The sequence below is a fragment of the Rhinoderma darwinii genome (genome assembly GCF_050947455.1).
Source record: "Rhinoderma darwinii isolate aRhiDar2 chromosome 5 unlocalized genomic scaffold, aRhiDar2.hap1 SUPER_5_unloc_16, whole genome shotgun sequence".
Classification (NCBI taxonomy): domain Eukaryota; kingdom Metazoa; phylum Chordata; class Amphibia; order Anura; family Rhinodermatidae; genus Rhinoderma; species Rhinoderma darwinii.
In genome coordinates this window covers 93,654-120,001 of record NW_027461772.1, presented here as the reverse complement: position 1 = coordinate 120,001, position 26,348 = coordinate 93,654, and the positions used below count along the sequence as shown (strand labels likewise).

The 26,348-nt window shown below is 43.7% G+C and overlaps 5 non-coding genes and 3 pseudogenes across 5 annotated transcripts; all 8 read right to left on the bottom strand.

The window, feature by feature from the left end:
- Positions 1-344: 344 nt before the first annotated feature.
- Positions 345-535, bottom strand: LOC142685922 (U2 spliceosomal RNA). The gene has a single exon (XR_012855351.1). It is a non-coding gene; the product is annotated as a U2 spliceosomal RNA (small nuclear RNA).
- A 1,312-nt stretch (positions 536-1,847) lies between these two features.
- Positions 1,848-1,989, bottom strand: LOC142685986 (U2 spliceosomal RNA; annotated as a pseudogene).
- A 1,283-nt stretch (positions 1,990-3,272) lies between these two features.
- On the bottom strand, positions 3,273-3,457 carry LOC142685967 (U2 spliceosomal RNA). Its single transcript, XR_012855378.1, has one exon. It is a non-coding gene; the product is annotated as a U2 spliceosomal RNA (small nuclear RNA).
- A 788-nt stretch (positions 3,458-4,245) lies between these two features.
- LOC142685995 (U2 spliceosomal RNA) lies at positions 4,246-4,315 on the bottom strand (annotated as a pseudogene).
- A 1,283-nt stretch (positions 4,316-5,598) lies between these two features.
- On the bottom strand, positions 5,599-5,773 carry LOC142685944 (U2 spliceosomal RNA; annotated as a pseudogene).
- Positions 5,774-12,621: 6,848 nt separating this feature from the next.
- Positions 12,622-12,812, bottom strand: LOC142685920 (U2 spliceosomal RNA). Its single transcript, XR_012855349.1, has one exon. It is a non-coding gene; the product is annotated as a U2 spliceosomal RNA (small nuclear RNA).
- A 6,129-nt stretch (positions 12,813-18,941) lies between these two features.
- LOC142685973 (U2 spliceosomal RNA) lies at positions 18,942-19,139 on the bottom strand. Its single transcript, XR_012855381.1, has one exon. It is a non-coding gene; the product is annotated as a U2 spliceosomal RNA (small nuclear RNA).
- Positions 19,140-25,769: 6,630 nt separating this feature from the next.
- Positions 25,770-25,960, bottom strand: LOC142685980 (U2 spliceosomal RNA). Its single transcript, XR_012855386.1, has one exon. It is a non-coding gene; the product is annotated as a U2 spliceosomal RNA (small nuclear RNA).
- Between the last annotated feature and the right edge of the window lie 388 nt (positions 25,961-26,348).

The window sequence follows — 26,348 nt, the reverse complement described above, 5'->3', positions numbered from 1 at the left end:
GGTGCTGCATCAATCAGTGGCTGGCTCAGGTGCAGCTCTTTAACTTACCTAGGAGGGAGGGCGGAGAGAAGACAAGGAAGGTGAATGAGCTGTTCCAATGTGAAATGCCGGAAACACAGAAACACAGAAGACACACACACACACACACACACACAACAAGAGGTGGCAATGTATTAATTAATTGCATTTAATAAATGAGCTCATTATCACACATGACTGTACAAATGCATTGTCCAACAGGTGTTGAAATAATGGGATTAAAAGGGGAGATCCCATCAGAAAGACAAAAACAATAGCAAACACAAATAGCACTTTTGGAATCTGATTTTAGTCAACACATAAGGGAAGGGTGCACCGGTCCTGGAAATACTGCAATACCAGGTCAATGCGTGGAGTGGACAGAGCAAGCTCTATTTCCATCTCCCTGTTCTAAAAATCCATTTAATATATGGTCCCCAGATAGGGGACGTATCAGATATTAAACTGATAAGAACAGATTTTTTACTTTTTTATTGAATTATTCAGAAAATACAATACATTATATCAGAAGAATTTTGCAAAACATGAACAACAGATAAGAACAAAAAACATCAAAGTCCTGACATCAGAAACATTTAAATCATGTCACCAAGCCTTTTCTAACCGCGCAAACAGCAAGCATCTCCAATAGTTCCTGCTTCAGGGGTTTACCATCCCATTCATTCTTGACCTCTTCCACCAACCAAGGTGGTATTTTATATGTTTCCATAAAACGGAAAAATTGTTTTGTCAAATGCGTCTCTATTATTCCACGCAAAACCTCTACATCCGCCTTCTTCCGTAAATTAATCGACTCTCTTATTATATCCTCTCTTTCTTCACTTTCTTCTTTAGATATTTTAGCTTTCCCAATTTTCCTTTTTTCAGCAATTTTACCTTTGCCCACATCAGTATCTTTAATACCTCCTCCTCCACTATTCTCCACTTTTTCCGTTACTGAAGAAACCTCTTCAATATTCGGTTTACTTTTCTCCCTGCTTGCTCCACTCTCTTGTTGCACTCCTCTTCTATGTCTCTTTGGACATATCCTGAAGACATGCCCACCCTCTCCACACATGTTACAAATCTTTTCCTCTTTGCAGTCTTGATAGTCGTGGCCTTCATGCAAACATTTTGTACACACAATCTTTTGACATTCTGCTGTATTGTGCCCATATTTCTTACAGTTCCTGCAAAAAATGTCCATTCCAGAAAAGAACAAATCTCCAGTCGTGTTTCCAATTTTAAAGCGAGCTGGTGGGGTTACCATTTTTCCTGAAGTTCTGTCCAGTTTCATTGAACAAAAAAATCTCCATTTTCCGGTCCAGAAGCCAAATTCATTCAGAACTTTGCCTTTCTCCACAACTTTCTCGCAATACTTCCCTAGGAATATACTAATATCCTCCTCTTCAACATATGGCGAGTACATCTTGACGGTCACAAGACGCTGCCACACAGAAAAGTGTGGTACCAACACCACACCTTCCAACTTTGGATCTTCACGTGACTTCAACAAGTTTACCGAAAACTTCAAATACGTTTCTTCATTGATGAACGTGACGTCATAGACACCTCTCTGTGGGTAGTCCATTACCGCCAGTATGTCCTCCTTGCTCAGCCGAAACAGTCCCAGCAACAAATCTTCGCTCAGGAAACGCAGGTCTTTCTTGGTCCTTTCCAGTTCCGTCACCGTAAAACGAACAGCATTCCTGGTCCTCATATATTCCGGTATGGCCTCCATTCTGATGGTTTTCAGGATAGACCTTCAACACCGAGGTGTCAGGTGGGTGATCGCTCCTCGTTGCCCTGGACTAATCCTCCTCCCCAATAGCAGCAGAGGGGTGAAGTCTCTTGTGAAAGAGACGATCCCCCCAGGCCAAGGAAAAGGGTACCAGGGCACCTCCTGACCAAGAAACAAGGCAATACCCTAAAGCACTACACTTGATCTTAGCCAAAAGGCCGAGAAGCGATAACCCGAATGGGCCTGGCGTTGACCGAGCCTGCCTAATACTGCTGTTCACCCCTTGCAGCGATTCAGCCTACTTCTAGGCAATTCCATGGGGCCCTGCAGGCTCACACACATTTACAGCTACTAAGCGGGAGGTGAATAAAGGCCGGAGAGGAAGCTACACAGGATTTGCTTCTTTTGCTTGCACCACAATGCAGTGCTGAAAGAGGAGGAATCTACATAAAAACGCCTTCTTGGCAACGCCCAAATGCCCTCCTGCCGTGCAAATACTGGCAGCAGCAGCAGCAGCAGTAAGTGCATGCCCACAGCCACCCCTTGTTCCTTCACAACTTGTATTAGCTTTAATCCAGTCCAGTGCTGCCTGCTGAGCAGCACTGACCAACACTGCCTGGGCCCAGGCTTTTATCTATCTCTGAGGCCCCATTATGATGTCAGAAAGCTGGCTCTGGAATCCTGAGGGCTCCACTATGACACGTGCAAAGTTCCGTCTGAACTTTATATAAGACGGTGAGGCTCAGTCAGTCACTCAGTGTTGCCTGAGAGGGCAACACTGCAACAGCCGGCCGCCAGGCTGTCTTTTTTTTGCACATTTATTTGCCTCCAGGAGGCCACAAGAGGGAGACAAGGGACTGCAAAATGGAAAATAAGCATCCACCAACTTTACAGACAACTTCTCCTTGCTCCTACAACCTCCATCCTTGCACAGTTTGTTATTCTTCCAGGTAACAAAGTAACAAATCCAAATTGCTGCTCTCTTTGTAGGCAAGCAAGGGTTTGTTGCAACTGCAATTCTTACTTCTTCTTGAAATGTAGGGACGACAGTACATTCCATCACATCCATCTAGTGTACACAGGTAGGTCCATTGTGGCGGGTAGGCGGCTGGCTGCTTTAATGGCTGTTTGCTGTTCCCCTACTCCACTCCACTCCACTATTTGACTGTGGTGCTGCATCAATCAGTGGCTGGCTCAGGTGCAGCTCTTTAACTTACCTAGGAGGGAGGGCGGAGAGAAGACAAGGAAGGTGAATGAGCTGTTCCAATGTGAAATGCCGGAAACACAGAAACACAGAAGACACACACACACACACACACACACAACAAGAGGTGGCAATGTATTAATTAATTGCATTTAATAAATGAGCTCATTATCACACATGACTGTACAAATGCATTGTCCAACAGGTGTTGAAATAATGGGATTAAAAGGGGAGATCCCATCAGAAAGACAAAAACAATAGCAAACACAAATAGCACTTTTGGAATCTGATTTTAGTCAACACATAAGGGAAGGGTGCACCGGTCCTGGAAATACTGCAATACCAGGTCAATGCGTGGAGTGGACAGAGCAAGCTCTATTTCCATCTCCCTGTTCTAAAAATCCATTTAATATATGGTCCCCAGATAGGGGACGTATCAGATATTAAACTGATAAGAACAGATTTTTTTTTTTTTTTTTTATTGAAAGCCCGAGCCGTGCTTTCTATCACCCAAGTGCATAAAAAGTGCAGAGGTGCCACACAAAAAGTGCACAAGGATGCGGTCTATCGCAGCCCTTCTCTTAAAAGAGAGAGGCCCCGCATAACCATTCCCTGACCCTCCAAACCTTAGGCCTAGAGGATCAAGGATCGATGGTCCCCCCTCGCCGAAGCTTAGGGAGACCCAAACACACTCCTAGGCTTCTACCTGGGCTGCCACCCCAGTGTCCACCTAGGAGCCTGCATCCTAGTTGCACCTCCCCTCCGAAGAAGGGAGGCCGGGTTGCAGGGGAAAAAGGAACCAGAAGGCCACACATTTTCCCCCTAGACCTCAGGAGGGTCCCAAAAGGGCACCGCATCCCAAAATCCTTGTGACAAACGTGACAAACACACAGTGAAAAACAAAATTAAATAAGTGGATGTGCGCTGTGATACAGCCTGGACATCCGCCAGGTATATAAAAATTCCTCATCTCCCAGCCAGAAGGCCGGGAGAATAAAGGTGTGTGCTTAAAAGTGTGAAAGAAGAGTGCGTGCAAGTGTGCCTTCACTCAGTGGGATCCCACCCCCAGTGAGTTAGGGCACCCCAGGGTCACCAGCCCTGGGGCACATAGCAACTCGGGCTTTCAAACTACCCGACCTCCTGACCTCGATCCGGCGGTCGCCTGGTCACCTACAAATGGTACCTTTAAACCAAATGCGTACACCAGAGCGATGACCGTTGTGGTTCCCTGCCCTCACCTCGGCGTTCTGTCATCCCCCTACGATGGCCCACGTACCACCGGCAGGGATGATTACTAACCTCAGCTTGAGCAGGTACTACACTTGATCTTAGCCAAAAGGCCGAGAAGCGATAACCCGAATGGGCCTGGCGTTGACCGAGCCTGCCTAATACTGCTGTTCACCCCTTGCAGCGATTCAGCCTACTTCTAGGCAATTCCATGGGGCCCTGCAGGCTCACACACATTTACAGCTACTAAGCGGGAGGTGAATAAAGGCCGGAGAGGAAGCTACACAGGATTTGCTTCTTTTGCTTGCACCACAATGCAGTGCTGAAAGAGGAGGAATCTACATAAAAACGCCTTCTTGGCAACGCCCAAATGCCCTCCTGCCGTGCAAATACTGGCAGCAGCAGCAGCAGCAGTAAGTGCATGCCCACAGCCACCCCTTGTTCCTTCACAACTTGTATTAGCTTTAATCCAGTCCAGTGCTGCCTGCTGAGCAGCACTGACCAACACTGCCTGGGCCCAGGCTTTTATCTATCTCTGAGGCCCCATTATGATGTCAGAAAGCTGGCTCTGGAATCCTGAGGGCTCCACTATGACACGTGCAAAGTTCCGTCTGAACTTTATATAAGACGGTGAGGCTCAGTCAGTCACTCAGTGTTGCCTGAGAGGGCAACACTGCAACAGCCGGCCGCCAGGCTGTCTTTTTTTTGCACATTTATTTGCCTCCAGGAGGCCACAAGAGGGAGACAAGGGACTGCAAAATGGAAAATAAGCATCCACCAACTTTACAGACAACTTCTCCTTGCTCCTACAACCTCCATCCTTGCACAGTTTGTTATTCTTCCAGGTAACAAAGTAACAAATCCAAATTGCTGCTCTCTTTGTAGGCAAGCAAGGGTTTGTTGCAACTGCAATTCTTACTTCTTCTTGAAATGTAGGGACGACAGTACATTCCATCACATCCATCTAGTGTACACAGGTAGGTCCATTGTGGCGGGTAGGCGGCTGGCTGCTTTAATGGCTGTTTGCTGTTCCCCTACTCCACTCCACTCCACTATTTGACTGTGGTGCTGCATCAATCAGTGGCTGGCTCAGGTGCAGCTCTTTAACTTACCTAGGAGGGAGGGCGGAGAGAAGACAAGGAAGGTGAATGAGCTGTTCCAATGTGAAATGCCGGAAACACAGAAACACAGAAGACACACACACACACACACACACACAACAAGAGGTGGCAATGTATTAATTAATTGCATTTAATAAATGAGCTCATTATCACACATGACTGTACAAATGCATTGTCCAACAGGTGTTGAAATAATGGGATTAAAAGGGGAGATCCCATCAGAAAGACAAAAACAATAGCAAACACAAATAGCACTTTTGGAATCTGATTTTAGTCAACACATAAGGGAAGGGTGCACCGGTCCTGGAAATACTGCAATACCAGGTCAATGCGTGGAGTGGACAGAGCAAGCTCTATTTCCATCTCCCTGTTCTAAAAATCCATTTAATATATGGTCCCCAGATAGGGGACGTATCAGATATTAAACTGATAAGAACAGATAAGGTTTCAACAAAATTTTATTGACACATATATATATACAGAGAATACATTTTCATAAAATAAAATTCAGTAATAAAATGCTTGTTGTACATTTCAAAAAATAATTTTTGTGTAATTCAATTCTGTAATAAATTATATGTTTGTACATTTTTCTTTAATAAAATTCAGTAACAAAATGTTTTTTAATTCATTTCATTAAAACCTTTTTGTAAAATAACTTCAGTAATAAAATGTTTATTTTTAATACATTTCATTAAAATGATAAAAGCAATAAATTTTTAACGAGAAGAAGGTTTCTTTAAAAATCTGACAATGGCAGGATAAAACAAGCAGTAAAATCACAATTACAAATACATAAATTATTTACATGGTAATCGTGTTCCACAGAGACAGACACCACATGGATGCCGCTTCTTTTGCTCCTAGATTTTTTTTGTCTCTGAGGTAGTATACATACAGCTCACTTAACGCAATCTTGACACAGTCTGTAATGTCAATAAAATCACGTTTAAAAAGAAGAATGTTCCTAACCTTCCAGATGGCATTTTTAAAACAATTAATAATCATCCAGCAGATCATCTGCTGTCTGAATGATGGGCAGGTAAAAAGGCCATAAAAAACGTATTCGTACTTAAAATCTTTAAGACCACAGATCCATTTTAGTAAAAGGCCGGCTTTCCTCCATACCTCCTGTGCATAGTGGCAGTTCCAGAACAAGTGCATTACTGTTTCATCATTTCCGCACCTATCTCGTGGGCACTTGGCTCTCGCCACCAGTCCTCGCCTATGTTGGAATGCACGTGTAGGGAGGCACTGGTGGACGATTGCCCAGGCAAGGTCCTTATGCACATTTGCAAGATATTTCCCGTACACATTTTGCCACACTTGCTTGGACCTTGCCTGCGAGAAATTGGACACTGCCACTGTCTCTTCTCCGTGTCTGCACGCCATCGACACCTTTCTCTGGTCCCCCAATATGTCAGGCTCCAATTCTTGGAGGCTCAGGAGCCTAACAGTCTTTTCTAGCACCACATAGTGTTTTGGGGGACACAGAAGCACAGGAGAATTTAGGGAGATACGAGCCCAACGTTTAAAAACCATGCCCGCTGCGTATTTTAAAAAGCAGCTAAAAATGCCATCGGATTTAAACATTTTAAAACAGAAGCAGAAATATTTGATATAAAAAAATGTAAAAAGGTTAGGAACATCTCTCCCGCCATTGTCTTTACCTTTATACATAAAATCACGCTTTAATTTTTCCATCTTGGAGCCCCACAGAAACATAAAACAAATGCGTGTTAGCTTTTTAATATATAAAATGGATGGAGGGAAAACCATGGCCACATAGAGCATTATTGGGATTAAAACCATTTTTATGATTAAAATTTTCCCCTCCATCGTGAGGCTCCTAAGATTCCACATTAAAACCTTCTTCTCTATTTTTGCTATCACTGAGTCCCAGTTAGAGGTCCCATTGTTCGCCTGATTAAAAACAATCCCTAAAATTTTAATCTGGTCCTTCTGCATTCTGACTCCTGGGGTCAGGGAGGAATCCCAGCCTCCTATATTAAAACACTCACATTTATCAATATTAAGTTTAAAACCAGAAGCTTCGCAGAAAAAGGTGGTGTTCCTCAGCGCCCTCCTCATGGATGATGAATCGGGGCACAGAATTGTCACATCATCCATGTAGCTTAATACCTTTACTTGGTTGCCCCTCCCACCAGGTATTGGGGCGCCTCTAATAACTTTATCGTTCCTGAGCATGGCTAAAAGGGGCTCCATTGCGCAAATAAATAGTAGGGGAGACAATGGGCACCCTTGCTTGACTCCAGATAAAAGAGGAACACCACTAGTTAAAAATCCATTTATAGAAATCTCACTAAAACAGGACCGATATAAAAGCATAACACGACTTATAATAAAATCAGGCACCGCCATTTTTTTAAGCACCATAAAAAGGAACTCATGGGACACTCTATCAAAGGCCTTTTCAAAATCAAGGGATAAAATAGCAAGGTTTTGGCCTCGATCTTTAAAATACCAAATAACATCTCTTAAAATATTAAGGGACTCAGTGATAGATCTACCAGGTACCCCACAGACCTGATTTGGGTGGATTAATTTACTGATAAAAGGTTTAAAACGGACCGCTATCAGTTTGGCTAAAATTTTATAATCTACATTTAAAAGCGTAATCGGGCGCCAATTTTTGAGCTGGTCCTTTCCACCCTTATTTTTAAAAATTAGGGACACAATCCCCCTTCTCCAAGAAGGGGGCAGCTCTTCTACAATAAAAGCCTCTTTATATAATAAAATCATATCCTCTTTTAAAACATCCCAAAAAGTTAGATAAAATTCAATAGGCAACCCATCCTCCCCAGGGGCCTTTCCCGCTGAAAAACTTTTAAAAACAAATAAAAGTTCCTCCAAATTAAGATCCCGGGATAAAACCTCCTGGCCCAAAGTATCTAACTTAAAATCAAGGGAGTTAAGAGCATGATTTAAAAAGGATTCATCAATGGCTTTTTTACTAAAAAGGAGTTGGTAAAAATTAAAAGCTGCCTTTAACATTCCTCCCACGGAAGTCTCCCCTTCTAGGTTTAAAATAGCGTCTCTTTTGTCGTTTACCTTTTTAAAAAAGAATCGGGAGCACTTCTCGTCTTCTTCTAGATGCTTCACGTGGGAGTTAAAAATTATTTGTTTACCTTTATCATCAAGACATTTTTTTATTTCAGCTTTTAAGTTTAAAATATCAGAATCCACATCAAACCCAACATCCTTCAATTTAAAAAGCACATGTAGACGCTTATTAAGAACATAAAACCACTGTTTCTTTTCTCTGGCTTTCTTCCTACCTGCTCGGATAAAAAATAATTTAATTTTTGGTTTAATGCCCTCCCACCAGTGCAGCATGGTCCCGTGGGGTTTTCTCTGTAATTGCCAGCACTGGTAGGTCCGCACAAACTCATTTTTAATTTCAGGGTCCTCCAGGAGCGTGGCGTTCAACCTCCAGAGGCCCTTACTTACTTTTTGCTCTCCCTCCAGCTCCAGAGACACATTTAGGAGTTTATGATCTGAAAAGATGTTATTTAAAAGCATGCATTTTTGAGGGGTAAAATCATGGGAGGCAAAAATAAAATCGATTCTGGAGCTCACTCTTCCATTAGACCATGTGGCGCCTGCGTCTCCTGGCAAGAGATCCTTCCAGCAATCGCGTAATTTAAAATCATCAATAAAATTTTTGAGCAGGTAGGTAGTGTGGTCTTTCCTATTTGCATCACCCCCCTGCCGGCACTCTCCTTCTCTTATGCAGTTAAAATCACCCCCTACCAGCAGGGGGGCAGACCCAACACAAAACAGTGGTAAAATATTAAAAAGTTCTGCCCGCTCCTGTTTGTCAGGAGGGGCATACACATTTAAAATACGAATTAAAAGTCCATTAATGTGCAGGTGGGTTAAAACAGCTCTGCCGGGCATAATCTCAATCACATTTTGTATAGAAATAAAATGGCCACGGCAGAGTAATCCCACACCTGTAGAACGACAGTCATTGGCTCCAGACCACACCGAAGGGCCCAGCTTCCAATCTTGTTTTAGATCCATATAGTCCATGCTGTTAGGGATTCCACACTCCTGCAGTAGGCAAAAATCAAAGTCCATAGTCTCAAGGTAAGAAAACAAAGCAGCCCTGCGAACAGGGCTCTTTAGGGACCTCACATTCAGTGAGGAGAATTTTAGGGTACTACAAGGCATAGTTTATGGAGAGTCAGTGTCCACTTCTGAGGAGCCCGACTCCGATATACTCTGGGAGTCAGGCTGCCCCGCATCCGGGGACGCGAACTCCACGATGTTCACAGGGTCAGAGCCGGACAGATGTTTCGACCCGACCCTTCCCCTGAATTCGCTTTCGTCCGAACTGCGGCATAACGTTTTCCTCTTTATTGTAGACACCTCCTCCTCTCTTGACCTCTTCCCCGTACTGGATAAATCCATCGTCGTCTCGTCCTCGTCCTCCTCACTCGACGTCACCTCGGTCTCCTGGCTGATGTCATCTCCGTCACGATCTCCGGCCACTGCTACCTCAGGTGCGGCTACAGGTTCCTCCGGATCGCTGGTCGTCTTGGGTTGCTCAGGAGCCTGTGAGGTCCCTTCCTTCTTCCTTATCATTCCGCCTACTGCATCTAAAGCCGTCAGCATCCGACCCTCTATTGGCGTGACAAGAGGGACCGACTCTAGCTGCCCGGCCGATCGGCGGCGGCTGGTGCTTGGGGTATCCCGCAAGGAGCCCCTACGTCTGGACTCCTTATTTGGCTCTTCACCAGCCGCCGTCTCTGCCCAGTCCCCTTTTGTGGGTATCGAGGACCGGCGAGACTTTTTGCCGACCGGCTCCGGGTTGGAGCTTGGGGCCTTCATTACAGAGCTAGAACAGCCCTGCTCGGCCCCCTTGGAATCCCTAGGACCACCCTCCACACGTGGCCCGGAGGGTATTGGCCCTGACCCTTCGGTGGGTCCCGGGGCATTACCAGCAGTGCCCGCACCTGTTGCAGGCTGCTGCCCTGGCCCCGGTCGGGGTGGCCCAGGTTTGGGTTCACCCCTCAATGACTGCGTTCTCTTTGGACATTCTTTGTACATGTGTCCTGTCTCCCCGCACAGGTTACACATGGTGCTGGAACTGCATTTGGAGGCCACGTGCCCAAGGCCTCCACATTTATTACAGCGTATGACATGACCCTCACTGCATGCGTCTTTCGTATGTCCATACGACTGGCAGTTCCAGCAGAACCGAGGCATCTGGGGGTAAAAGAGATATCCCCGGTTCCTCCCAATGGCAAAGTTGGCTGGCGGATGTATAAAGCCTCGTATGCCATTTGGGTCTTGGAAGAATTTCACAAAATACTTCCGCTTTCCATTCCAGAAGCCTTCCGCATTTTTAACTTCATGGCTGAAGTGGATTTCTCGACAGTATCGCCCAAGAAAGATCTCAATGTCCCTGGCAGGGACAAACGGGCTGTGCATCACCACGACAAGTGGAATAGATTCCTCCCCATAGAGGAATGCGAAATAGAGCCCGTCCAGGCGCTCTTCTGTCTGGTCCGCACCAGACAGGGCTGCACAGATGGTGTCGCAGCAGGCCGCGGTACAAAAGGAGATGGTATATCGTCCGCGGCCTTCCTGGTCATTAAGACACAGGATGTTCTCCCGTCTGAGGCCGAAGAAGCCAAGCAGGATTTCCCCTACTATGAACTTCAGGTTCTTCCGCTGGCGATGTTTCTCCTCGACCTCAATCCGGATAGATTGTCGCAACTGGGTTTCCCCAGTCACGAATCCGTACGCAAACGGCATTTTCAGCTTGTCCCGACAAGGATTCGCCCTTCTAGGCCGTCCGGCGCAAGCCGTCCGCCTAGTGATCCCTTCTCGTTGCCTGAGGACTAGTCCGACTACCCAATAGCTGCAGGGGGGTGAAGTCAAGGCGATAAACCTGTGACGATCCCCCCAGGCCAAGTAGCCGGGTACCCCAGGCACCTTCTGACAAAACCTCCTGTATAAATACACTTGGTCTTAGCCAAAAGGCCGAGAAGCGATAACCCGAATGGGCCTGGCGTTGACCGAGCCTGCCTAATACTGCTGTTCACCCCTTGCAGCGATTCAGCCTACTTCTAGGCAATTCCATGGGGCCCTGCAGGCTCACACACATTTACAGCTACTAAGCGGGAGGTGAATAAAGGCCGGAGAGGAAGCTACACAGGATTTGCTTCTTTTGCTTGCACCACAATGCAGTGCTGAAAGAGGAGGAATCTACATAAAAACGCCTTCTTGGCAACGCCCAAATGCCCTCCTGCCGTGCAAATACTGGCAGCAGCAGCAGCAGCAGTAAGTGCATGCCCACAGCCACCCCTTGTTCCTTCACAACTTGTATTAGCTTTAATCCAGTCCAGTGCTGCCTGCTGAGCAGCACTGACCAACACTGCCTGGGCCCAGGCTTTTATCTATCTCTGAGGCCCCATTATGATGTCAGAAAGCTGGCTCTGGAATCCTGAGGGCTCCACTATGACACGTGCAAAGTTCCGTCTGAACTTTATATAAGACGGTGAGGCTCAGTCAGTCACTCAGTGTTGCCTGAGAGGGCAACACTGCAACAGCCGGCCGCCAGGCTGTCTTTTTTTTGCACATTTATTTGCCTCCAGGAGGCCACAAGAGGGAGACAAGGGACTGCAAAATGGAAAATAAGCATCCACCAACTTTACAGACAACTTCTCCTTGCTCCTACAACCTCCATCCTTGCACAGTTTGTTATTCTTCCAGGTAACAAAGTAACAAATCCAAATTGCTGCTCTCTTTGTAGGCAAGCAAGGGTTTGTTGCAACTGCAATTCTTACTTCTTCTTGAAATGTAGGGACGACAGTACATTCCATCACATCCATCTAGTGTACACAGGTAGGTCCATTGTGGCGGGTAGGCGGCTGGCTGCTTTAATGGCTGTTTGCTGTTCCCCTACTCCACTCCACTCCACTATTTGACTGTGGTGCTGCATCAATCAGTGGCTGGCTCAGGTGCAGCTCTTTAACTTACCTAGGAGGGAGGGCGGAGAGAAGACAAGGAAGGTGAATGAGCTGTTCCAATGTGAAATGCCGGAAACACAGAAACACAGAAGACACACACACACACACACACACACAACAAGAGGTGGCAATGTATTAATTAATTGCATTTAATAAATGAGCTCATTATCACACATGACTGTACAAATGCATTGTCCAACAGGTGTTGAAATAATGGGATTAAAAGGGGAGATCCCATCAGAAAGACAAAAACAATAGCAAACACAAATAGCACTTTTGGAATCTGATTTTAGTCAACACATAAGGGAAGGGTGCACCGGTCCTGGAAATACTGCAATACCAGGTCAATGCGTGGAGTGGACAGAGCAAGCTCTATTTCCATCTCCCTGTTCTAAAAATCCATTTAATATATGGTCCCCAGATAGGGGACGTATCAGATATTAAACTGATAAGAACAGATTTTTTACTTTTTTATTGAATTATTCAGAAAATACAATACATTATATCAGAAGAATTTTCCAAAACATGAACAACAGATAAGAACAAAGAACATCAAAGTCCTGACATCAGAAGAGCAACTTAATCTTGCAGAAGCATATTCCATAGATGAATATTCCAAAGGCTCTTTGCTTTCCTCAGTCCCAACCTTTTTTTGTCCAGGAGATAAAAAACATACATCTCGCTAAGAGCCAACTTAATACAGTCCTTCTCTGTAATGGAATCATGTTTAAAAAGCAAGATGTTTCGAACTTTCCACAATGCCATCTTTATACAATTTACAGTAATCCATAGAACTCGACTCTTTTCATTTGTCGGGACATTAAAAACACCATATAGTATTACTTCATGATTCAAAACATTAAGATCGGATACAAATTTCAACAGAGAACCAATATAACGCCAAACATTTTGAGCATAAAAACAATTCCAAAATAAATGTAGAACTGTCTCATCATTAAAACATCCTGCTCTCGTACATTTTGCAGTTCTAACTAGCCTTCTCTTATGTTGAAAATCTCTGGTAGGTAAACATTGGTGTACAATTTGCCATGCTAAGTCCTTGAGTTCATTTGACAGGAAAGCCATATTGGTCATTCTCCATATTTTTTGAGTCCTTTCAACAGAATAATTTAAAACCATTGATAGTTGTTCATTCTTCCTAACTTCCAAATTTAATTTTCTTGTATTACTTAAAACATTTGCATCAAAACCACTAATATCATACATACGAATAATTCTTTCTAAAATAGCATAATGAATTGGGGGAACATATAGAACAGGCGATGTTAAAGACAAGGTTATCCATTTTCTTTTCCTAAAAATATGACCAGCAGCATATCTTAGAAAATACGACCAATAACTATGGCCGTGTAGGCCATTAAAACACATAGAAAAGAATTTCACATATAAAAACCTCTTAATGTTTGGTACATCTTTACCTCCCAATTTCTTTGCTGTAAACATAACCTCTCTTTTAATTTTATCCATTTTTGAACTCCATATAAAATTAAAACAAATCTTATTTAAAAACTTTAAAGTGCATTCTTTTGGTGGGAAAACCATGCTTAGATATAACATTATAGGTAAAAGCAGAGATTTCATAATAAGTATCTTCCCCTCAATAGTTAATTTTCTCATTTTCCAAAAACTAATCTTCTTTTGTACTTTCTCTTTCACTATAGACCAACTTTCATCCCCATTATTCCCACTATCAAAGATAATCCCTAGAATCTTGATCTTATTATATTGCACTTGTACTTCTGTATTGCACCATTCCCCTATTGCAAAGCAATCACATTTCTCTTTGTTTAATCTAAAGGCAGAACCCTCACAAAAGTATTCAGTTTGCCTTATTGCACGTTTCAAGGATGATTCATTTGTGCAAAAAATGTTAACATCGTCCATATAGGCTATAGTCTTGACACTTTGTCCTCCACTCCCAGGAATTGGCACACCTTTAATAAACTTATCTTTCCTTAAAAGGGTTAAAAGTGGCTCTATTGTACATATAAAAAGTATCGGGGAAAGCGGGCATCCTTGTTTAACTCCTGATTGCAAAAACACTTCTTGAGACAGAAAACCATTTACTAAAATACGACTAACACAATTTTTATATAAAAGCGCAATTCTTTCAATAATAAAATCAGGAAAGCACATTCTTTTTAAGACCATCAATAAAAATTCATGCGAGACCCTATCATAGGCCTTTTGAAAATCTAAAGATAAAATCGCCATTCTCTGTTTGCATTGTTTCTGATACCATAAAACGTCTCTGATAAGATTAAGATGATCACTTACTTTCCTCCCTGGCACTCCACATACCTGGTCACTGTGAATTACTTTGGAGATCACTTTTTTCATCCTATTTACTAAGACCTTTGCTAACACTTTGTAATCCACATTTAATAAGGTTATAGGTCTCCAGTTCTCCAATTTTGTCCTATCACCTTTCTTAAAAATCAGAGTAACTACTCCATCACGCCAGGAGGCCGGCAAAATTTTACATGAAAAAGCGTTTTTAAAAACACTTATAAGATCATCTTTTAAGATAGACCAGAAGCATAAGTAAAACTCCACGGGTAATCCGTCAGAGCCTGGTGTTTTCCCCTTAGAGAAACTTTTAAACACACTCAACAGTTCTGGTAAACTCACACTCTCACATAGACTTTCCTGATCAGAGTTCTCAAGTTTTAAATCCATAGCATTTAAAAGGTCTTCAGTAAAAGAATGGTCAATTGTTTTTTTATTAAAAAGATCCTGATAAAACTTCTGCGCTTCTACTAAAATCTCGTCATTTGTCTTCTTACCTTCCATCTCGACAATCATTCCTTTATTTTCCACCACTTTTTTAAAGAAAAACCTTGAACATTTCTCATCATTTTCTAAACATTGCACTTTTGCATTAAAAATCACCTCCTTACCTTTTGCACTTATCGCATTCTTGATATCACTTTTTGTCATTGCAATAACATCATCCATTTCTAGACCCTCTTGTTTTAACCTGTAATACGTCTGCATTTTTGTGTTCAATACTTTAAACCACTGTTTTTTTTCCCTGGCCTTTTGCATCCCTTTCCTAATAAAAAACTGTTTTATCCATTTCTTTACCTCCTCCCACCATGCCAGAATACTCTCGTATCTAGACTGACCCAACCTCCATTTTTTATAAACAAGAATAAACTCATTTTTAATTTGCATATCTTCCAGCAATGTAGTATTGAGTTTCCAGACTCCTCTTCCTTTCTCCAGGCCAGGTAAAGTGACATGTGCATACAACAATTTATGATCTGAGAATATGTTAGATAAAAGAGAAATATTATTCAATTTAACACTATCTGATATTAAAACAAAATCTATTCTAGATTTACAGACATTATTCTCCCAAGTATATCCAGGGTCATTGGGATGTAAACTCTTCCACATATCAGAGAGATTAAAATCTATTGTAAAATTTTTAAGTTGTTTCTCTGTTTTATCCGTTCTCACATGTACACTTCTACTCTCACGCTGTTCACCACTCATATTACAATTAAAATCACCAGCCATTAGAATCGGTGTTGGGCCTGGGATAAAAACTTGCATATCATTAAGCAAATCAGCCCTTTCTTGTTTCTCAGGTGAAGCATATACATTTATCAACTTGATCTCTAACCCATTATACTTGACATTCACCTGTAGAGCTCTCCCAGGAACAATCTCAAAATATGACAATATTTGTATATCTGAACCTCTAAATAAAACCCCAACACCCGAATTTTTATTTATGTTATCTCCAGACCAGACTGATGGCCCAATAGTCCAGTCCTTCCGGATATCACTGTAATTTGGGCTGTGATCAATTGCACATTCCTGTAAAAAATAAATAGAACAGTCCACAGACTCCAAATACTTAAATAAAGCAGCCCTCCGAGTGGGGCTCTTCAAACTTCTCACATTAAGTGAGGCATATTTTAAAGATGCCATCTAATAGATGATTTTATCAGCTGGAGCTCGAACTTTCGGATATAAAGCCCAATAGTGACTCTGGACTTACAAAATCCTCAATGTTGAAAGGATCAGACGCTGACATTAGTGGTATTAGAGGCCTTGACATTAACTGACATGTATCAATTTCTTCTGCACTCATCTTTGAGGGTCTTTTAACTCCCAGGGGTTGCTCCTCCCCGTCTTTTTTGCCTTTCTTGCGTTTTGTTTCCCTTGAGGCGACTTCCATGGCTTCCTCACTTGATCTGGGCTTTCCATCAGCTACAGCCTCAGCAGGGAGTGCCCTCCCCACCTCAGCTGCAGCAGCAGAGTGCCCCACAAGCTCCACCCCGGTCTTGATTTTCACAGTTGGCTTCTCTGCAAGTAGTTTTGGCTGCTCAGGTTGATTACTCCCCCCTGGGTCCGCAGTAGGGAGCCCAACCTGGACAGCGCCACTCCTTCCAGCCACTCGATCAGCCCAAGATCTGGACGTACGCATACTGCAGTCCTTAAAGGCATGACCTTCTTCTCCACAAACATTACAGACCATTGTGCTGCAGTCCTTAGACAGATGACCTTCTTTATTACAGCGACCACAAAAGACAGCCGGACTTTCACAACCATCTGCAGTGTGGCCAAATTTCTTACACTTCCTGCAAAACAGAGGCATCTCTGGGTAAAAGAGATATCCCTTGTCACGCCCAATGGAAAAGTTTGATGGTGGATGACACAGTCCCCCAACACCACCTGGATCTCCAGCCAATTTAACAAAAAACTTGTGTTTGCCAGTCCACAAATCTTCCGAGTTCATGACCTTATGCGAATATTTTATGCTAATGCAGTATTTTCTCAGAAACAAAGCAATGTCCTCCACAGGCACAAAAGGGTTATACATACATACCACCAAAGGCACATCCCCACCAGAATAAAGAATGGTTACGGTCAGTCCATCGAGCTCCGGGTTCTCTTTGCAGGTCTTGAGTACCTCAAATAAATTTTGGCAGGCAGAAATAGAATCCAAAGTCAAAATGTAGGCTCCTTTCCTGGAATCCCTCAGGCAAACGATGGTCTCCTTCTTCACCAACAAGATCTTGTAAAGGATTTCTCTCACGAAGTAAGGTAACTGGAACCGATCCACCTTGCTCTCCTCCACTTCAAATCGAAAGGAAAAACGAATCCGCGCTTCGCCGGCTGAAATATAACGGATGATCACACCCATGATGATCGATCGCCTTTTCGGTCTTGTTCGTAGTCTTCCCCCTATAGCAGCAGGTGGCTTAAGACAGCAAGCTGCCGATGCCACAAGGCCGAAGGAAGAGCGTACTCCCAAGGTCCCCCTAGCTAAACCACTTGAGCTTAGCCAGAAGGCCGAGAAGCGATAACCCGAATGGGCCTGGCGTTGACCGAGCCTGCCTAATACTGCTGTTCACCCCTTGCAGCGATTCAGCCTACTTCTAGGCAATTCCATGGGGCCCTGCAGGCTCACACACATTTACAGCTACTAAGCGGGAGGTGAATAAAGGCCGGAGAGGAAGCTACACAGGATTTGCTTCTTTTGCTTGCACCACAATGCAGTGCTGAAAGAGGAGGAATCTACATAAAAACGCCTTCTTGGCAACGCCCAAATGCCCTCCTGCCGTGCAAATACTGGCAGCAGCAGCAGCAGCAGTAAGTGCATGCCCACAGCCACCCCTTGTTCCTTCACAACTTGTATTAGCTTTAATCCAGTCCAGTGCTGCCTGCTGAGCAGCACTGACCAACACTGCCTGGGCCCAGGCTTTTATCTATCTCTGAGGCCCCATTATGATGTCAGAAAGCTGGCTCTGGAATCCTGAGGGCTCCACTATGACACGTGCAAAGTTCCGTCTGAACTTTATATAAGACGGTGAGGCTCAGTCAGTCACTCAGTGTTGCCTGAGAGGGCAACACTGCAACAGCCGGCCGCCAGGCTGTCTTTTTTTTGCACATTTATTTGCCTCCAGGAGGCCACAAGAGGGAGACAAGGGACTGCAAAATGGAAAATAAGCATCCACCAACTTTACAGACAACTTCTCCTTGCTCCTACAACCTCCATCCTTGCACAGTTTGTTATTCTTCCAGGTAACAAAGTAACAAATCCAAATTGCTGCTCTCTTTGTAGGCAAGCAAGGGTTTGTTGCAACTGCAATTCTTACTTCTTCTTGAAATGTAGGGACGACAGTACATTCCATCACATCCATCTAGTGTACACAGGTAGGTCCATTGTGGCGGGTAGGCGGCTGGCTGCTTTAATGGCTGTTTGCTGTTCCCCTACTCCACTCCACTCCACTATTTGACTGTGGTGCTGCATCAATCAGTGGCTGGCTCAGGTGCAGCTCTTTAACTTACCTAGGAGGGAGGGCGGAGAGAAGACAAGGAAGGTGAATGAGCTGTTCCAATGTGAAATGCCGGAAACACAGAAACACAGAAGACACACACACACACACACACACACAACAAGAGGTGGCAATGTATTAATTAATTGCATTTAATAAATGAGCTCATTATCACACATGACTGTACAAATGCATTGTCCAACAGGTGTTGAAATAATGGGATTAAAAGGGGAGATCCCATCAGAAAGACAAAAACAATAGCAAACACAAATAGCACTTTTGGAATCTGATTTTAGTCAACACATAAGGGAAGGGTGCACCGGTCCTGGAAATACTGCAATACCAGGTCAATGCGTGGAGTGGACAGAGCAAGCTCTATTTCCATCTCCCTGTTCTAAAAATCCATTTAATATATGGTCCCCAGATAGGGGACGTATCAGATATTAAACTGATAAGAACAGATTTTTTTTTCAGTTGGCTACCCCCTCGCGGGGGTGTCAATGATTTATTTATAAAAATTTCAATTTTACAATAAAACACATTTTAGTTACATAGATAAATACAAAGAATTTTTACATTGTAACAATAGTAAAATCAAATTTTCATAAAATTTTTGTAGAGGGACATGGGGCAAATCTTTATTTATTTGGAGTTCCAGTCAGTCACAAACCATTTATTTAGAAGGGTGGCATTCCTTTTTTTGTCTAGTAAAAAATAAATATACATCTCACTAAAACAAAGACCTAAAACATCATCAACCGATAAAACGTCGTGCTTAAAAAGGAGGATGTTCCTGGCCTTCCATAGAGCTTCTTTGGCGCAATTCATCGTCTTCCATGCAATTATCTTCTGACTCGCGGTTGGGCATCCAAAAAGTCCATATAAAATATCTTCATAGTTTAAGTCCTTTAGGTCTGCCATCTTCACCAAAAGAGGGAATATTTTTTTCCAAAATTGTTTTGCAAAGTCACATGTCCAAAAAATATGTCTTATAGTTTCCTCGGCCTGGCAGCCTTCCCTCGGGCAGACGGCAGACCTCGCGAATCCTCTTCTGTACTGGAATGCCCGGCATGGAAGACATTGATGAACGCAGCTCCAGGCCAGGTCCATCTGTGCATTAAAAAGATAAAACACATTACTCATTTTGAAAATAAAAGCACATCGTTGCGTATTAAAATTCTCTACATTGCTGACCGTCTCGCTCTCTCTCAGGTCTTTAATTATTTTCTTGCTGTTTTTAAGTTCGTTCACGGTCTTCCCTTTTAAATTGAAGAGAGCCACTATTTTTTCTAAAATTACGTAATTCGCTGGTAATTTAAAAGCGTATGGTGAGGATAAAATTATGTTGAACCAACCAAACCTCCGCATAAAAAACCCAGTATTAAAACGTAAAAAGTAAGACCAATAGTGCTCTTTAAAAAGGGAATTAAAACAGAAACTAAAGAACTTAATTAAAAGAAACCTATTAAAATCAGGAAAATCTTTGCCACCCTTTGGTTTGGACTTTATTACCGTTTCTCGTTTCAATTTCTCCATCCTGGAACTCCAAAAGAAGGTAAAACATGCTTTTGTTATTTTTCGTAATAAAACTGTTGGGGGAGGGAACACCATGCTTGTGTATAAAAGAAGGGGTAAAATGACCATTTTTATGATTAAAATTTTTCCCTCCATAGTGAGTTTCCTCATATTCCACATACAAATTTTATTGTTTACCTTCTGCGCCACCATGTCCCAACTTATAAAACCATTGTCGTGCTCACTGAAGGAGATACCTAAAACTTTAATAGTATCTGACACAGGAACGGGTACGTCTCTAAAAACCATGCTTCCTATGCTTAAAATATTACTTTTGCTGAAGTTTATTCTAAAACCGGAAGCACAGCAATAAAACTCAATTTGTTTTAGGGCTTTCTGAAGCGAGAGGGTGTCCCTACAAAGTATCGCCACATCATCCATGTACCCCACTGCTTTAGCCTCTATGCCGCCTCCCCCTGGCAGGGGGACTCCACGTATCTGTTTGTCCCGGCGTATTGCGCATAGCAGAGGCTCTAGTGCACATATGAAAAGCAGTGGGGACAAGGGACACCCCTGCTTCACCCCAGAGTTTAAAAGAACGTCCTGTGTCTTAAAACCATTTACTAAAATTTTGCTTGTGCAATCTTTATAAAAGGCTTTAATAGATAATAAAAAACCTTCAGGTATACCCATCCGCTCTAAAACCTTAAAAAGATAAAAGTGCGATACTCGGTCGAAAGCTTTTTGAAAATCTATGGATAAAATGGCTAATTTTCCGTTTCTAGATTTTGTGTCTTCAATCGCATCTTTTATTAAATTAATATTATCCCAGATGCTACGGCCTGGCACCCCACACACCTGGTTAGAGTGTATGATGTGGGGTACTATGGCTTTTAAACGGTTTGCGCATAGTTTTGCCATTATTTTGTAGTCACTATTCAGAAGGGTTATTGGTCTCCAATTCTCTAAAACTGCGATGTCACCTTTCTTGTATAGCAAGGAGACCTCACCCTTCCGCCAGGACTTAGGCAGCATCTTGGAATGAAAGACTTCGGTAAAAAGGTTTAAGAGATCATCTTTTAAAATATCATAAAATTTGACATAAAACTCGCTGGGTATACCGTCCGGGCCAGGAACTTTACCTGCTTTAAAACTCTTCACTGTCTCTAAAATCTCCTGCTCCGACAGTTCCTGCAATAAAAAATTCTGGGAGACAGGGTCTAAAACAGTGGTAATCTCCTTCAGCGAGTCACGCATAAAATCACGATCCACAGTTTTCACATTAAAAAGGTCAGTATAAAACTCATGAACTTTACTTAAAAGACCCTGTACATCCGACACCCCATCAATATTTTTAAGAATAGCTTTTTTATTGTTCATTTTCTTAAAAAAGTACCTGGAGCAGGTCTCGTTCTCTTCCACGTGTTGTATCCTAGAACGAAAAATAATTTCTTTGCCTTTCTGCTCCAGGCACTGAGCTATCTCTTTTTTTAAGTTGGTGATGTCGTCTTTTACATCTATCTCATGCTCTCTCATCTTGTACAGGGTCTGTAGGCGGGTGTTAAGGATTTTAAAAAAAGCCTGCTTCTCTCTGGCTTTTGCCACACTTTTTTTAATAAAAAATTCTTTTATTTTTCTTTTCATTTTCTCCCACCATTCAGTGATGGGAGCCCGTGTGTCTCTCACCCGCCTACTCTCTTTGTAAAATTCAATAAAATCGGTAAAAACCTGTGGATCATCTAAAAGGGAAACATTTAACTTCCAGGACTTTTTACTAATAATGTTATTAAAATCACGCTTTACATAAAATGATAAAAGCTTGTGATCAGAAAACACATTGGTTAAAACTTCACATTTAAAAGGCAGTAGATTCTCGTTACAAAAAATAAAATCTATCCTGGAGCTACAGGTGGCGTTGCTCCAGGTAACGCCGGCTTCCTCTGGACTGCTCCTGTTACATTCTTTATAAACGTCTTTTAACTTAAAATCACCCACCATATCTTTGAGCAGTCCAGAGGTCTTATCATAGTTCCTGCTTGTAGCACTGGTAAGCCGGCGTTCCCCTCTCAGGATACAATTAAAATCACCTGCGAGGATAAAAGGCTCAGTCGTGTTAATAAAAAGAGGTAAAATCGCTAACATTTCTTCTCTTTTATTTTTGTCAGGTGAGCCATAAAAATTTAAGAACTGCCATTTCACACCGTCAATAAAAGCCTTAACCAATAAAATACGTCCTGGAAGAATCTCTTGGATAAAATCGATTAAAACGTTTCCCTTAAAAAGAATGGCGACCCCTGCTGATCTGGACTCGTTAGATCCAGACCAGACTGATGGACCATACTTCCAATCCTCTTGGTATTTATGGTACTTCATCATATGGGGAATGCCGCACTCCTGCAGGAAAAAAACAGAGGCTGCCAGGCCAGCTAAAAAGCTGAAGAGAGCAACCCTTCTAACTTTGGACTTGGCGCCCCTCACGTTGAGGGAGATTCCCTTTACTTCAGACATTGTGGAGATTAAAATAACGTCTTGATTTTAAAATAATAAATATTCGTGGAACTTAAAATCAGACATTTCCTCCACCAGCATTACCAGAATTCTCGTTTGCGCTCATATCCCCACCCTCGTCCGAATCGCCTGCAAAGAGGGACGAAAAGGGAGAGGAACTACCTTCACTGAGAGCCGTGCCAGCAACTCTTATCTCGTACAAGGGGAGCCCACTCTCGCTTAGCGTCACCTGGGTCTCAACTGGGTGACCACGTAGGTCCATTTCGGGTGGGTCCCCCAAGGGCCCCGCCTCTCCCCCCAGGCTCTGTTGACGCCGTCTTAGAGGGGGAGGTTGCGCACACGGCGGGGTGTCCGGTATCTGGGAGGGAACAGTGCCCACCCTCCTCACCAGGTCAGGCGAGGAGGTGGTCCTAGGAGGAGCCCCACTTTTCTTCACGGATGTGTCCATCTGCTCCTCCCCTGATTCCCTCCTACCAGCACGCTCCTGTTTTCCCTTTTTTCGGGGACCCACCGCTACCCAGTTCTCCTGCTCGGAGTCAGACTCCTGAGACCCAGGTACAGGAGCAGGCCCGGCACCCACTGGACAACCAGCCCTCTGGGATGCCACAGTATCATTGGTGGCCTGCTCCTTTTCCGCCTTCCTCTTAGCTTGCCTTTTATCTTTGGCGCTGGGCTCCATCCTTTCCTCAGAGGTTGCTGGCTGCGAGGCACCCGCTTTGGCTCCATTATTCCGCACCACTGAAGCCCAGGTGCCTCGCTGCTCCTTCGTGGCCCCGGCATGCTCCTCTCCCCGGGGGTGGGACTGGTCCGCTGGTGGAGCACGTGGGGGCGCCTCGGGTTGCTCATATTCTTCGCCTCGGTACCTATGGGGACAAGAATAGTACAGATGACCAGTTTTTTGGCAAAAATTACATTTTTTCTCTTGTGAGCATTCTCTTATATTGTGCTCTTTGCTTCCACAGTTTCTACAGGTGACATCGCAGTTAAAACTGGTATGTCCATAGGTACCGCAGGCCCTGCAGAAGTTTGGCATCCCTGAAAAATAGAGGTCGCCATTCACATTTCCAATTTTAAAACGAGCCGGTGGTAATCTCGTTTCTTGGGTGGAGGGGTCCTTTATCAAAGTCACTAAAAACTTCCACTTGACGGTCCACACTCCACACTCGTTCATAACTCTCCCCAATAGTTTGACGTTCTTGAAGTAGGCAGCTAGAAATGCTGCCACTTCCATATCCTTCACATATGGGGAGTACATTTTAATCACAACGAGTTTGGTAATTTCAAAGGCATGTTCTATTACCTGGACTCCCGCTACCACGAGTTCACCTTTTCTCCTCTCAGCTCGGTCCATGGCATCACGGAGGATTCCTTCTCCCATAAAGGTTACATCAAATATTCCTCGTTTCGGGTAGTCCTGGATAGCCAAAATCTCGTTTTTGTGGACCGCCAGTAGTTCTTCCAAGATCGTGTTGACCAAAAATTTCACGCCACGTGGACCGCCTCCACCCTCTGCCACGATAAATCGGGCAGAGTTCTTTAGCCGGGCATACACCGGCACCGCATCTGGCTCGCCTGCCATTTCCGTGGCCAGGCCGAACCGCACAGCAAAATGCTGCGCCCTATGGGGTCCTGAGACGTACCAAAGGGCTGGGGGGGGGATCGCAACTCGTTGCTCAGGACTAAGCCTCTCTCCCAAATAGCAGCACGGGGGTGAAGTCCAGGCGAACCTGGACGATCCCCCGAGGCCGAGAGAGAGGGTACCTGAGCACCTTCTGACTAAAAACCTCCTGTATAAATACACTTGGTCTTAGCCAAAAGGCCGAGAAGCGATAACCCGAATGGGCCTGGCGTTGACCGAGCCTGCCTAATACTGCTGTTCACCCCTTGCAGCGATTCAGCCTACTTCTAGGCAATTCCATGGGGCCCTGCAGGCTCACACACATTTACAGCTACTAAGCGGGAGGTGAATAAAGGCCGGAGAGGAAGCTACACAGGATTTGCTTCTTTTGCTTGCACCACAATGCAGTGCTGAAAGAGGAGGAATCTACATAAAAACGCCTTCTTGGCAACGCCCAAATGCCCTCCTGCCGTGCAAATACTGGCAGCAGCAGCAGCAGCAGTAAGTGCATGCCCACAGCCACCCCTTGTTCCTTCACAACTTGTATTAGCTTTAATCCAGTCCAGTGCTGCCTGCTGAGCAGCACTGACCAACACTGCCTGGGCCCAGGCTTTTATCTATCTCTGAGGCCCCATTATGATGTCAGAAAGCTGGCTCTGGAATCCTGAGGGCTCCACTATGACACGTGCAAAGTTCCGTCTGAACTTTATATAAGACGGTGAGGCTCAGTCAGTCACTCAGTGTTGCCTGAGAGGGCAACACTGCAACAGCCGGCCGCCAGGCTGTCTTTTTTTTGCACATTTATTTGCCTCCAGGAGGCCACAAGAGGGAGACAAGGGACTGCAAAATGGAAAATAAGCATCCACCAACTTTACAGACAACTTCTCCTTGCTCCTACAACCTCCATCCTTGCACAGTTTGTTATTCTTCCAGGTAACAAAGTAACAAATCCAAATTGCTGCTCTCTTTGTAGGCAAGCAAGGGTTTGTTGCAACTGCAATTCTTACTTCTTCTTGAAATGTAGGGACGACAGTACATTCCATCACATCCATCTAGTGTACACAGGTAGGTCCATTGTGGCGGGTAGGCGGCTGGCTGCTTTAATGGCTGTTTGCTGTTCCCCTACTCCACTCCACTCCACTATTTGACTGTGGTGCTGCATCAATCAGTGGCTGGCTCAGGTGCAGCTCTTTAACTTACCTAGGAGGGAGGGCGGAGAGAAGACAAGGAAGGTGAATGAGCTGTTCCAATGTGAAATGCCGGAAACACAGAAACACAGAAGACACACACACACACACACACACACAACAAGAGGTGGCAATGTATTAATTAATTGCATTTAATAAATGAGCTCATTATCACACATGACTGTACAAATGCATTGTCCAACAGGTGTTGAAATAATGGGATTAAAAGGGGAGATCCCATCAGAAAGACAAAAACAATAGCAAACACAAATAGCACTTTTGGAATCTGATTTTAGTCAACACATAAGGGAAGGGTGCACCGGTCCTGGAAATACTGCAATACCAGGTCAATGCGTGGAGTGGACAGAGCAAGCTCTATTTCCATCTCCCTGTTCTAAAAATCCATTTAATATATGGTCCCCAGATAGGGGACGTATCAGATATTAAACTGATAAGAACAGATTTTTTTTTTTTTTTTTTTTTTTTTTTTTTTTTGATTTTTTACTTTTTTATTGAATTATTCAGAAAATACAATACATTATATCAGAAGAATTTTGCAAAACATGAACAACAGATAAGAACAAAGAACATCAAAGTCCTGACATCAGAAACATTTAAATCATGTCACCAAGCCTTTTCTAACCGCGCAAACAGCAAGCATCTCCAATAGTTCCTGCTTCAGGGGTTTACCATCCCATTCATTCTTGACCTCTTCCACCAACCAAGGTGGTATTTTATATGTTTCCATAAAACGGAAAAATTGTTTTGTCAAATGCGTCTCTATTATTCCACGCAAAACCTCTACATCCGCCTTCTTCCGTAAATTAATCGACTCTCTTATTATATCCTCTCTTTCTTCACTTTCTTCTTTAGATATTTTAGCTTTCC